The 13,712-nt window shown below is 36.2% G+C and overlaps 1 protein-coding gene across 10 annotated transcripts in view; it reads left to right on the top strand.

The window, feature by feature from the left end:
• Positions 1-13,712, top strand: part of slc8a1a (solute carrier family 8 member 1a) — a 47,587-nt gene that overhangs the window by 7,849 nt on the left and 26,026 nt on the right. The window lies entirely within an intron of this gene.

Here is a 13,712-nt window from a genome sequence, read left to right on the forward strand (position 1 = left end):
ATTAGCTCTATCTCTTGCATTTTTAAATTGTGTAAATGGATTTTATGGCTTCCAAAGTTAAACATTTGGTTTTCTGTGACATATGGAGATGATTGTAAATTCTGTCCGATTTTTAAACATCAAGTAGGTAAATTATCTGGCTGATGGTAATTTTTTGCTGCCTTGGTGTTTCCTGTATAATTATAAATTGTATCATTTCTAGCTATTATTATAAATTTCCTATGTGAAGAAAACTTTTTTATGGCCTGACCACATGCTGAAAAATCTTTACTGTTGAGCCCTAAATAGTGTAATTAAAAATGATAAATTCATCAAAGTCTCCAAGTCATCCAGATGATTTTATCTCCTCAGTCTTTGTTCTTTATTTGCCCACAATATGTTTCCTCCCTTGATATATCTGTTGGCTGTAAGTTTTTTTCCCCCTTTTTTCCTTTGCAGCCCTCCTTTTGCTTTCTTTTCACACTCTCATTTCCCACAAGCTGTGCTCACTCTTATGTTTCCATTTTGCTGTTTATTTCAGAATCTCACATTAATAAATAGTTTTTTATACAGCGTCTACTCCCAAATCTCCCAGTACTGCTTAAACAGTGGCTTTGACATTGTTGTACCCATTGTATTCGGCAAAAGTGTGATTTAAGGAAGTGCATTGATATGGTCTGATTTACTGTGTTAATCATTATTTTATCGATAAGTCCTAGCAGTTGCACGCATTTCCACCTCAAATTTGGGCCTAATGTTCTTAGAGTGGCATGCAAAACTCTTTAGCGGGATCAGAAGAGAGTAAGAGATACTTTTATTGCTTGAGGTGATTAAGTTCCTCCCATAACAGACCTTTGACACACAATAAAGGCTTTGACAAATGTGGTCCTTGAAGTCTGAACTGAATGAAAAAGCATCTGGTTTGGAGTGAATGAGCTAAGTAGAAGCTTTCCACAAGTTGGATCTGCTTAATCTGTGTAGAGGCATGCCACAGAATGTCTTGGATTTCCAGAACTGCTCATTTGGGTGACTAATTACATTTCCATAACCATTGCAATGCTCGACATGAGCTTGAGCTCCATCGCTAGGGCTTCTGGCAGAGAACAGGCTCTCCTCACCAATCTCGTCCTCTTCTGACACTTCTGGCACTCAGCCTCAGATCATTTATTGGTATGATCACATACTTGACAAGGTGGCCTGAACCCCAGATATTTTCCATGACAGGGAGGATATAATGATAACAGATTTACTCAGTCAAAGATAAACAGCCCTGAATTTGCTCCAAGATCTTGAAATGGAAAAGCTCCCTTACTTGTGCTTATTTTAAGCTGATTAATGGGAAGACATGAACAAATGTAAACAGAGTTGAACGCATTGCTTTGAAGTAAGCAACCTACACCACGCTGATCTGACTATGCCTACAGATGGAGTACCATATATGGGCATCTCGGCTCTGGATCCTGGATCCTATTTGGAGACAACTGGATGATTTTGTATGGTGCTACGTCGAATCAGTGTCCTTTACTCGTAATTTGATCAACCATTTGGATTCTTTTGCAAAAGGAAAGTCTGGCAATAAAATAAATGATTTGCTTTTAGAGGTTAAAACAGGCCAGCTGAAAAATGATTTAGTACATCCCATTTTGAAAGCCAAAAAATCATATCATAGATTTGGCACTAAGGATGTCAATAAAGAAGTGAGATGAATTAGGACCCTAAGACATCTCAGTGTTGGAAGTCAATTTATTTGTGTACACTGAAGTAGCCTTGTCCAAAGACAGCTACATAGCATCAGCCCACATCTGGTACGCATTGAATACACATGTACCAGATGTGGCCCGGATCTGGGCCGACACTGTGTTGCTGTCTGGGTTTTCTCTTACTTGCTTTGGTTATCATTAGAGTAAATCTATAACTGGCCTCTAATCACATGAGCACAAACCAGTCTTAAAAACATTAGAATTTAGCACTGTAAACACTAGTTTGAATTTGGATCCCTTAATGATGTATTAGCATTGAGTGTTTCTTCCTGATGGGGGGCTGTCAAAGACATGAGCAATCCATCTGTGTCCTCTTAGGGTTTTGTCATGCAGAGTAATGAATAAGTTTTAAATGTTAATCTGATTACACTTTAGGGCTATGTCCTTGTTTAGTAGCATAGTGTAGTTTTTTTTAGGCTTTTTTACATTTCCTCAATTCGCAGAGTAACAAGCAAGAATGAGTGTATTGCCAATGATCTTGTTAAAAGAGAAAGAATGAAATTTAGACATGGGAAAAGGGGGGAACAGTGGAAAAGACAAAGAACACAGAAATAGTATGTTAGGCATGTTTATCTTGGCTCATGCGAGACTGGACTTCACATTAACACTGTACATGGAGGGAACAAAATCTCTAGGGGGAGGGAATTTCCATCAATACTAGTTGGAAAATTCCGTATAGTATTTACATTCAGTGTAGGCACTCAAAATAGTCAGAAAAACAATACAATTATTTTGAAATCCCCCAAGATATTTTTCTTTATTCACAGGCAGAGATTGTTTTGAATTGTCTAAAAAAGTCTATTGATCGATTCTATTTCCCCCGTCTACTGCCTTTCACATATTTAGATTTTTTTTACTGAGCTCAAGGCTGTTACATATATTTCAGTGATGTCTGTCAGGTGATAAGGATTTTTAAAGTGTGGCCTTCCCTGAAAACGCCTCCAGCATCTTTAGTTCATTAAATTTTACAGTCAAATGCTTAGTTAGGGTCTTCAATAAGACACTGCGACATGACCTTTGTTATAAGGACACACTATGTCCATGTGCCCTCATGCACAGTTGCCGGAGTTCTTGCCTCTGCCTCGGGCTAATTAGATGACTCGTTCAGTGGTCATGTGACACTGACAGTGAACCTTGGGCAGTGCATCTAATATGAGCACTCTGAAACAAAGTGAAAAAAATGTACTGTGCGCAACACTGCTTTAAACTCCCATATTTAATATAAAGGCAACGTTTCGACCCTGCTGGGTTTCTTCAGGCAGATCACTCTGAAACAAAGACACGTGGGTGTCCAGTCTTTTATTATGTTCAATTAACTTACTTAATTGAGGTAAACTTTTTCATGCAATTAAATTAAGCCTCATAGACAAAAAGTAAATACTTGTTATTTTTACTAATTACTTATGGATTTTGTAGTCTTGTACAAACTTAAATAAATTTAGCTGACTAGATGCAATGAAAATTACATAATGCTTCTCTGATAATATCATTATTCATCTTGGTACATTTTCCCCCGTTATACAAAAATAAATGCTGTGTGTTGTTTCTGTACATCCAGTTATGGTAAAAAAAACTACTCACTGTGTCCCAATGTGAATGGATTAGATAAACACCCAAAATTTTTTTGCATGATGTCATTGCCAATTGTGTTACATTAGCTTATTTTAGTTAACTAAACTGAAAAAGGCACAGAATCCTTTTTTGAGACTAGGTTTCTCGCTTTTTATTGGTCTCAAGAACTATGTCCTGATTCTAGAAGAGAAGGAAAGATGCTCCCGGGTTTATCGTTATGTTTTTGGAGCTTGTCCTTCCTCCCCCCAGTCGAGGAGGAGAGGGCACACTTCTGTCGCTAGAGTTTTCTGCCAGCTTAGAGCTGCACAGACAAACAGGCTGTCAGTTGATTTCATGTGACTCGTTGCACAAGGCAAAGATAGAGTCAGCCTCAGTGCACCATTAAATCACTGCTCCCATCTCTGCTGGGAATATTAATCATATTAGGTAGCCCCTTTTGGCAACTTATTATCTTATGATCATCTATGACTAATTCAGATTATTTACAGAGGTTTCCGTGCCTGCCGAACGCTTGTGACTTTGTGTTGTACGTGTGTTTTCGAATTTTCATTAGGCGATCAGCCTTTTTTTCTGAAACATCTTGATGATATAGGTTTACAATAAAGCCTTTTAAATATGAGGCCTACATGGGGAAGTACAGTAGAGGTCGGGTTGTGTAGCTTTACATAACGTGATAGTCATGGCATTAATGCATTAAATGTTTATGACACCGTACTGGCGAGAATGCTCTTCCACTTAAGGGAGGTCATGAAAATTTTATTAAATATGGAAAATGTGCTTTTTTTTCTGGTTTGATGACATGAATCAGCAGAGCCATCCACCGTCAGAATAACCCTCGGTGTCCCTTAAAGGCGAGTTTGTTCTTAAAGGATTTTGGTGAATCTCTGAGCATTACTTCTGCCTGTTTAGTTTAGTTTACTTCATTCGTGATGAAAACAGTACATATTGAGTGATGGTGATTGTTGGACAGAGAAAGTATTGTGTTTATGTTCACAAACCATCACTCAAAATTAAAGGTGCAATAGGTGATTTTCTACAGAATTCTTTTTTTGTTATGCTGGTTGAAAGTCTTCTCATATCCTGACAGCAATCACTATGTTAAAGGGTAACTCTCGCCAAAATGCAACCTAGGGTCTTTTTGTTAATCTACCCGAGGCAAACTTTTGTTTAAAAGCATAATTAGAATGGAAACGCCACTTTTAAGTTTGACTGTATTTTCATTTTCGGTCAGATTGCCTTTTGAATGGGAGTGCTTGGGGCACTTTTATGATAGCATCAAAAATCGCTATTTTTAAAACACTAAGAAGGCTCGACACAACATGAAACTTTGCTCGAAGTATCACCAGGGGCTCTACACATGAACTCGAGCACTGAGAACATTGTTTGTGTGCACAGAGTTTACTAAAAAGAAAGATTTTGAACAACTCACTGTAGCTGTGTCCACCCATTTTGACAGTCAAAAATAGTCGATCTCTGAATGCAACGTAACAGGGAGGAGAGTAAAGATGGAAAGCTCCTAAAGCTTAGTTCCATATAAATTTGTTGTTTTGTCGTTAGTGAAAATCAATATTGACCTTGTATTTGAAAAAGGATCCTCATATAAGAAACAATACTAAAATTCAGAGTCAGTTCATTCGTATTCGGAGATCGACTATTTTTGACTGACAAAATGCACAGCTACAGTGAGTTGTTCAAAATCTTTCTTTTTAGTAAACTCTGTGTACACAAACAGTGTTCTCAATGCTCAGGTTCACGTGTAGAGCCCCTGGTGATACTTCGAGCAAAGTTTTATGTTGTGTCGAGCCTTCTTAGTGTTTTAAAAATAGTGATTTTTGATGCTATCATAGAAGTGCCCCAAGCACTCCCATTCAAAAGGCAATTTGACCAAAAACGAAAAAACGGTCAAACTTAAAAGTGGAGTTTCCATTCTAATAATGCTTTTAAACGAAAGATTGCCTCGGGTAGATGAACAAAAAGACCCTAGGTTGCATTTTGGCGAGACCTTTAAGTGGTCTAAATGTATTTTTATTCATATATATCTATATATCTGTGGGAGGTGTAGGACTATAAAATGTTCCTTCAATCTAGGGGTGTGCCGGTTTCAGAATTGGTGATGACGGTTATGACGTGAGTCAAATGTGACGGTTCGTAACATAACCGTCTGGGGGGGGGGTGCGACGTTCGTCTGTTATAGGACAACTTAGTTTGAATAAAATTAATATTTGTGTAGTGTTCAATGTTGTTATCAATAGAGATACGCGGATGGGGTATTAGTTCTTCCGCAACCGTGTCGCAAAACTCATCATCCGCACCAACGTTTTTTAACCAGATTTCAAACCCGCACCCGCCCGCCATCCCTGTTGCGGTCTATGGACGATGCAATGCTCTGCTGATGTGAGCCGCAAGAAAGCCCTTGTCTGTTCTAGAAAGGATGCAGCAAAGATATTTAATGCTAATGTATGAGCCATAGGCATACGCTGAGTTTCATTCATTTACGATGAGATGTGCTCTAGTTCAACTTAACAATGCAATGCAAGTGAACACGGTGCATCGGAGCCTCAATGTCACGGTTATTATATTGTCTCCTATATTTGTTATTTATTAAATACATGCAATTGGTTGATGAAACATTTATTAAAATTAAGATACAATTTGTACAAAACGAAATTCGCTTTAAAGAAAGGTTTTCTACAAAGCAAAACTTAATGAAGTGGTAAAAATCATGTCTGACGATTTACAAAACAAAACTTCATTAAGTGGTAAAAACCATGTCTCCCGATTGCAAATGTTCATTGCTAATGTTTATTATTGCAAATGTTTTTCATTTGTTTAATAAATCTCATAATGATGGCACATCACTATATCATAGCTTTTATTTCTATCTCAAATGATTGGCGGTCGGTCAGGGGGTACTTGGCAAAGAATCAAATACAGTTGGAAACGATGTAGACCATTAATAACACAGACTGTTAACAATTGTTTTTAATTAGTATTTAAACATTCTCTATGATAAAAAATGTTTGTAAAAAATATTTTAATAACACGGTTTTGGCGGTTATAGAGTTGTAATGACGGTGTTCAACTATAACCGTCGGTCTCACGGTTATATACTAACCGTCACACCCCTACTTCAATCATTGCATTCGGTCCGAATGAAATGATGGAATGTGTTCCCTGTCAGTTTAAGTGTGTTTGCGTACCACTGCGCAGCCTGTTCACGCAGACATCATACGTCATCAGCGTTCACGTACGCTGTGCAGACAAACAGCAACAACCTTTCCTTCTGACAACTACAAGTGGCACTGGCAAAGTTTAAGAGATACTGTAAAGTTTCTCACTGGTGAATGACACATGATGTAATAACGTTGTCTCTGGTCGTCTCGCTTCTGGTCTGTGCGCGTTCATGTGTTTTGGAGGAGGCCTGGCTTTGGACGGCAATTTGCAGGGAGGGTGAGATCGTATGCTTTCAATGCTAGCAGGCTAAAGTTAGCATTTCCCAGATCACCAATTGCACCTTTAAGATTTCTTTGTCACTACATAACATGTAGCACATACTTTGAGTTCCCCTTTAGTGGTTTTTTTTTTTTAAACTGCTTATGATAGTGACATGCAGCGATAAATCTGATTGGCCTCTTCAGTGGACCCTGTCTTTGAAAAGTAGGAATGTTGATTTTATTTTATTTTTCAGCTTATTTCAATTTTAATTAAAAAAAAAGTAAATTCTGCAATATTTACCAAGAATTCATTACAAAAATACACACAGGGCTTATACATATTTGTAATTAACAGCAGACGGATTGCAGCCAGGCTGCTATATGTATATCACTCTATCACTATTCCCCTTCACGTATGATAACAAATATGGTGCTTAAAATTAGAGCTGTGGAAAATCTCTGCAGAATTTCATGGTGAGGAGTCAAAGAGAATGTTAACAGTCATTTGGCCCTCATTCATTCAGCTATGTTGTTGTCGGCATAGAACATTTTTTGGGTCTGAAAATGATTTTCCTGACAGGTTATGGTTCAATTATTCTTATTGTCAGACCAGCTTTCAACCTGAAAAATGACTTCAAGAGGTTCCATACATGCTTTCAACCTGCTTCCCCCCCCCCCCCCCCCATCTCTCTATCCCTTCAGTCTCTCTCTCCTCTTACTATAAGGTTCTCCTCTTTTTCCCCCATACTTATTTGAACACTTGCATAAACTTCATGATGTATTTTCCATGACTTCAGCCGAACAGCAACACGAGGGCAGGCAGGAAGATGGGAAATATCCTCCTACAAACCATGGAAAAAAGGATCACAATGACAGACAGCTATGTTTTCTTGCATGTTTTACTGTAGAGAGGAGAAACTGGCTAAAATTAAATATATGTGGAAGGAGAGGAGAACTCCGATCCGCCGTAACCTTTATTTCATTGCGTGCAGAGGACGGGATCTGCTCTCTGGCTCTGAGATATGTCCTAGAAGCTTCACACAGCAAATCAAATGGCACCCACACAGTGTTGGGGAGTAACAAACTAAAAGTAGCAATGCTAATGTAGCGAACTACGTTTTCATTAGTGTGAATGTAGCTCAGTTGTTTTTAAATCAGTGTAGCTTTGCCAGTTTAGCCAAGCTCCTTTTTCCAGTGAGTGGTGTAGTTGTATGAAACGCTACATCGTTGTCACATTATATTGCGCAGACAGCTTTATAGCCAAGTGAACTGACGCAAATGCACACTCCTGTCCTCCATCTCATGTAGTGTTCCTTTCAGTGAATCATTTATTTTTATTCATTGATTTCTTTAAATAAGTTTGTTTAAAAAGTGGCCGTTTTTTTAATGCATCTGTAGTTTTTAGTGCAAATATATTAAAGTTCATTAATTTGAGAGAACTGTTGAACTGTTTATCAGTAATATTATAGCAAAATATTTTGTTTACTGCTGTTCATCATCACTGTTTTCTACTCTTTTTTGTTTTTTAAGCTTATCAGCCTTTTTTCCTTATCAGAACTATAATTTTACTCTGCATATATATAGTACCGGTCAAAAGTTTGGAAACATTACTTTTTTAAATGTTTTTGAAAAGTCTCTTATGCTCATCAAGCCTGCATTTATTTGATTTATTTGAATTAAAATATTTTCTATTTTATCATACTTTAAAATAGAATTTATTTCTGTGATGCAAAGCTGAATTTTCATCAGCCATCACTCCAGTCTTCAGTGTCACATGATCCTTCAGAAATCACTCTAATATGCTGATTTATTATCAATGTTAGAAACAGTTGTGCTGCTTAATATTTTTTATAACCTGTGATACTTTTTTCAGGATCCTTTAATTAATAAAAAGTAAAACAACAACAAAAAAATCAGCATTTAGTTAAAATAGAAATCTTTTGTAACAATACATTACTGTTCAAAAGTTTGGGGTCCGTTCTTTTTTTTAAAAAAATTAATACTTTTATTTAGCATGTGTTGAATTGATAAAAACTGATAGTAAAGATAATAAAGATTTCTATTGAATAAATGCTGTTCTTTTTTTAATTTTTTATTCATTAATGAATCCTGAAAAAGTATCACAGGTTCCAAAAAATTTTAAGCAGCACAACTGTTTCCAACATTGATAATAACCGAGTATCAAATCAGCTTATTAGAATGATTTCTGAAGGATCATGTGACACTGAAGACTGGAGTAATGATGCTGAAAATTCAGCTTTGCATCTCAGAAATAAATTATTTTTTAAAGTATATTAAAATAGAAAAACTTTATTTTTCATTTAAAAAATATTTACCAATTACTGTTTTTCTGTATTTTTGATCAAATAAATGCAGGCTTGATGAGCATAAGAGACTTCTTTCAAAAACATTAAAAATAGTTACGTTCCAAACTTTTGACCGGTACTGTATAAGTGTGTACATTTGCACATTTCACTACCTTTGTAAGTGTGTGTAAGTGACAAACTTGAAAAATATATATTTTTAAAAAGGGTAGCCTGACAGTAGTCTAATTACTTAATATTATACAGTAGCTTGTCTTTGTAAGATCTTGAAGTAGCTTCTCAATGCTGCACGCACATCAGCAGATCTGCCACTTCAAATTCTTGTTAAATTTGTTGACTCCCATTATTACATAATATAATGGCTCACCCTTTTTTCTGCTTCCCTCTTTTAACTTCAAAACCTGAAAACCATCCTGCAGTGAGGCTTATTAGGGAGATAACATGGAATGACTGAAGCCTTCTGTGATACACATACTTTTATCATCCTCTCATCAGCTTTCTGAATGACAGATTGTGTTTTCATGCTCATTCGCTCAGAGGCTGTCAGGCTTCCTGCCTGATATTCTTTTAATGCATTTCTCAGAGGGGGGTGGGGGAAGATGTGTGGCTTAATTATCATCTCTCGTTATTGTCACTGTCGCCATCCTCATCACAGACCTTGCCAGTTTGTTGTGGAGGAGCACAGATTGCATTTAAGTAGTCCAAAATAATACCCTCTCAAGTGTATCCAGGAATAGGTCTTGTTTTCTGAAGTGCTGTTATTTCCATTCCACTTCCTCTATGTCTCTCCTGATCTGTTCTAGGCCAGTTTTGTCCTTGGACAACATCAACAGTAAAAATTCAGGAGGGAAATGGATTTTTCCAGACAAATCTCCCTTTTAATGGCACGAGCTGCTTACCTCCGTTTGGAAGTTTTCTCAAGGCTGATTCAAATCTATTGTGTCCTTTAGTAAAATGAAGTACCATTAAATGGAGGCAAATACTGCAGTATAGGGCTTGGCAATATATCAAATATTCATAATATATTTGCAATCATTTTTTTATTAAGTTTAACTGCTCATTGGGCCATTCAATGGCATTCAGTATTTGTACACTACCATTCAACAGGTTTTTATGGATTCCTTGATGACTAGAAAGTTCAAAAGAACAGGATTTTTTTTTTTAAATAATTAATATATGTTATTACATTGGTCCAAAATTGTTAATTTAATATATCATTTTTTCTTAATGAATTTTTTTGTGACAAATATTGTGATGAACATGCCTTGATTAACTCGATTTTTATTGTGCTTCAGCTCTTTAAACATTTTGAATCTACTTTTCAAAAATGTTAGCTAAAATTCGTAGTTGAAATAATGGTTCCTCTTATTAAAACTGAAATCACCTGTTCAAAGGCTTTTCAAAGCAAATACGCTTTTATATAAAATGTATTCCTTGAGAATATTAAGTCCTTGGGTCTATAAATGGTATCCAACAATAGTGGACACTGACACTCCTGGTGTCAGCCAGAACAATTTAGAGAATTTTGAGAAATATGATAATATACTTATGTCTTTCCCCCCTCACAAAAAGAAAAAAAGAAAAAAATCTGGCAAAAATAATCACATTTGTAAATTCCTATTAGAAGCCAGTGCAGCGGCTGCTCTGCAGTGTCCCTTAGGCCGGAAAATAAATGACTTCTGACTAAATCCAACGGCTGACTGTTGTCAGGCTGTGATGAATGTGACAGGGGACTTTTTAATGCAGTAAGTTGTTAAGGAACTTTTCCATATTTTCCACACGGGAATGACAACATTCCATCAGAAGCAGTGACAGAATGGAGATGGAATTATATTCTCCACTGGTTAATGGATGGATGACATTAGTGCCAGGCTTGGTTGAAACATATGCTGGCTTTTCATCCATCTTCTTTTTATTCCATTCTAGTTTTGAAAGGTTTTTCCTAACAAAGAAAATGTTCACTCTTTGCCCTTATAAATCAACTTGGCTGTTCATGAGCTTTCTCCTACCACCTTTTCCCTGAAAGGAGTTGACATCTATGCTTCATTTAAATCTTTTTTTGCTCATGTATCTTTTCCAAATGCTTTGGTTTAATTCCACTGTCAGGCCTGGATTTGTAAGCGAGAAATAACAATATTTTGCATTTCTTAAGCCATCGGACAGATTAGGGTGAACGTGGTAGACAAAAAGAAGAGGATTAGGAATGTAACCTGGTTTTGAAATAAGCCATCTGTCCACCTGCCTTGGTCACACTGGGTTGGGTATTTGTGTTTCTGGCATATCTGAAGATCTGATGTACATCATGTGATTCAGAAAAACATGTGATTTTAAAATAAATAATCACTGCACTGGGCCTACAGCTTGAAGAATACAGCTCCAGATTTCAGTGGAAAATGACAGATCCGATTACAAAAGCCATTGGGACTCCACAGGTTAAATTAGGTACAAAGGTCATGACACTTTTGCACACCTCAGAAATGTTAAACTGCCTGGAAATGATAACAATTCAACAGTCATACATATTTCTGTCGCCTTCATGCCAGGAGTAATCAGATGAAGATTAATGTCACTGCTGATTCATCTGTATGTTCTATACCATAGTGCGTACGAGAATCTGGATTTTATGGCCTTTTATCGTAAATCAACAAACTACTGTATGTCGGACACTACGTACGTGTTCCAAGATGGAAAGATTGTGTTACAGGAAATTGAGCATGTGCCAGTAAATAAACAACTACATATCCAAAATGATTCAGTATTTCAAATATTAATTGTATTGGACACCTACACCATTTTCTTTGCTTAGCAAGATTCCCATGGTTATGAAAAACCTTGAAATATCAGAAGTTTCTTCATTTTTTTTATATATATATATTTTTTTAGATGTGTTAGAAATTACGTTAAAATGTAGCATAATTTTTAAATTATAAGACATTTTTTAAATGTCTTAAAGGGGACATATTATGCCCTTTTTCAACACTTAATTGTTCACATATTTTACATTATTTTACATAACAGCAACATTACGCACTAAAGAAAGTTGAAAATGTAAAAAAGCATAATAGGACCTCATTAAAATGTCAAATTTTTATAGTGAATATCCATTTTTCTAGTTCTGCTCAGCTCAGAAATATGTCATTGGTTGCTCGTAGACAGGGTTCGAAATGACTTAGGACTCTTGGGGGGTCCCCTAAAATTTTATTCTGAAGACTACCTTGCTACACTATATACTGTAGGAAAAATTAAATGGACCAATGTTTAAGGTGGGATAATGGTCTTGGGATGTTTTTCATGGTTTGGGCTAGGCCCAGTATTGTAGTGGTGTCTGGAGAAGTGGCTATAATCTAACAGGTAAACCTCTAACTCTGGAGCAACAAAGTTACAAGTTCTTTTTCCTCTTTTTCTCTCCATGATGCAGGATTTTAAATTAAGAAAAATAATATTAGCTTCCTAGATACTTACCAAGCTCTCATGTATATACTCATTCATGCTCAAATCACATTCACTTTAATCAACTCACAGACTTGAATTAAGTCCTGGTTATCTTTCATAATCACTGACTGGACAAGCAAGTTGTTATGCTAGCTTTGAATAACTAGTCTAGCTGCTAGGTCTGCTATGGAAGCTTGTTTCCGCCACAGGATTTCCACCACAGAAAAAAGATAATTGCAACTTTTTATCTCACAATTAGGAGTTTACATCTCAGAATTGCGAGATATAAAGTCAGAATTGCGTGTTATAAAGTCAGAATTGCGAGATATAAAGTCAGAATTGCGTGAAATAAAGTCGCAATTGCGTGTTATAAAGTCAGAATTCTGACTTTATAACACATAATTGCGAGTTTAATATCTCGCAATTCTGACATCTTTTCTCAGTATTTTGAGATATAAACTAACAATTGTGAAATATAAACTAATTTGTGAGATATAAAGTCCAATTCTAAGGAAAAAAAGACAGACTTTTTTTTTTTTTTTTACCACAGAATATAGTTTAACGTTATATCTCACAATTCTGACTTTATAACACGCAATTGCGACTTTATATCTCCCAATTGCGTATTATAAAGTCAGAATTGCGAGATATAAACATGCAATTATGAGAAAAAAAGTCAGAATTTCAAGTAGGCTATATTTCTTGCAATTGCGAGTTTATATCACGCAATTCTGACTTTATAACCTGCAATTGCGACTTTATCTCACGTAATTCTGAGATAAAAAGTCAGAATTGTGAGATGTAAACTCGCAAAAGTGAGAAAAAAAGTCAGAATTGTGAGATTAAAAAGTCGCAATTACCTTTTCTTATTTTTCACTCTGTGGCGTGAACAAGCTTCCATTGTCTGTTAGCTGGCAGATCATTTGGCTTCATACACATACAGCTAGCAAGAAACGTTGACAAACGTACTCTTCTAATCATTACACTGGGTATAGTTAATGCAACTTTTGATATAGGAACTCGAACTCCTAATATTTTACTATAAGCAATTATGGAGATATAAACATAATTGCCACGTTCAGCTACAGTACGTGTCTGCGGGAGCACCACAACAACAATCTGTGACGCTGTATAGGAACCCACTCGGCTAATAGCTGCCCTGATTGCTGCCTCGCGCTAGGAAATAAATTAATTACTGTTATAAATATAAA

The sequence above is a fragment of the Abramis brama genome (assembly GCF_963993115.1).
Source record: "Abramis brama genome assembly, chromosome: 23".
Classification (NCBI taxonomy): Eukaryota; Metazoa; Chordata; class Actinopteri; order Cypriniformes; family Leuciscidae; genus Abramis; species Abramis brama.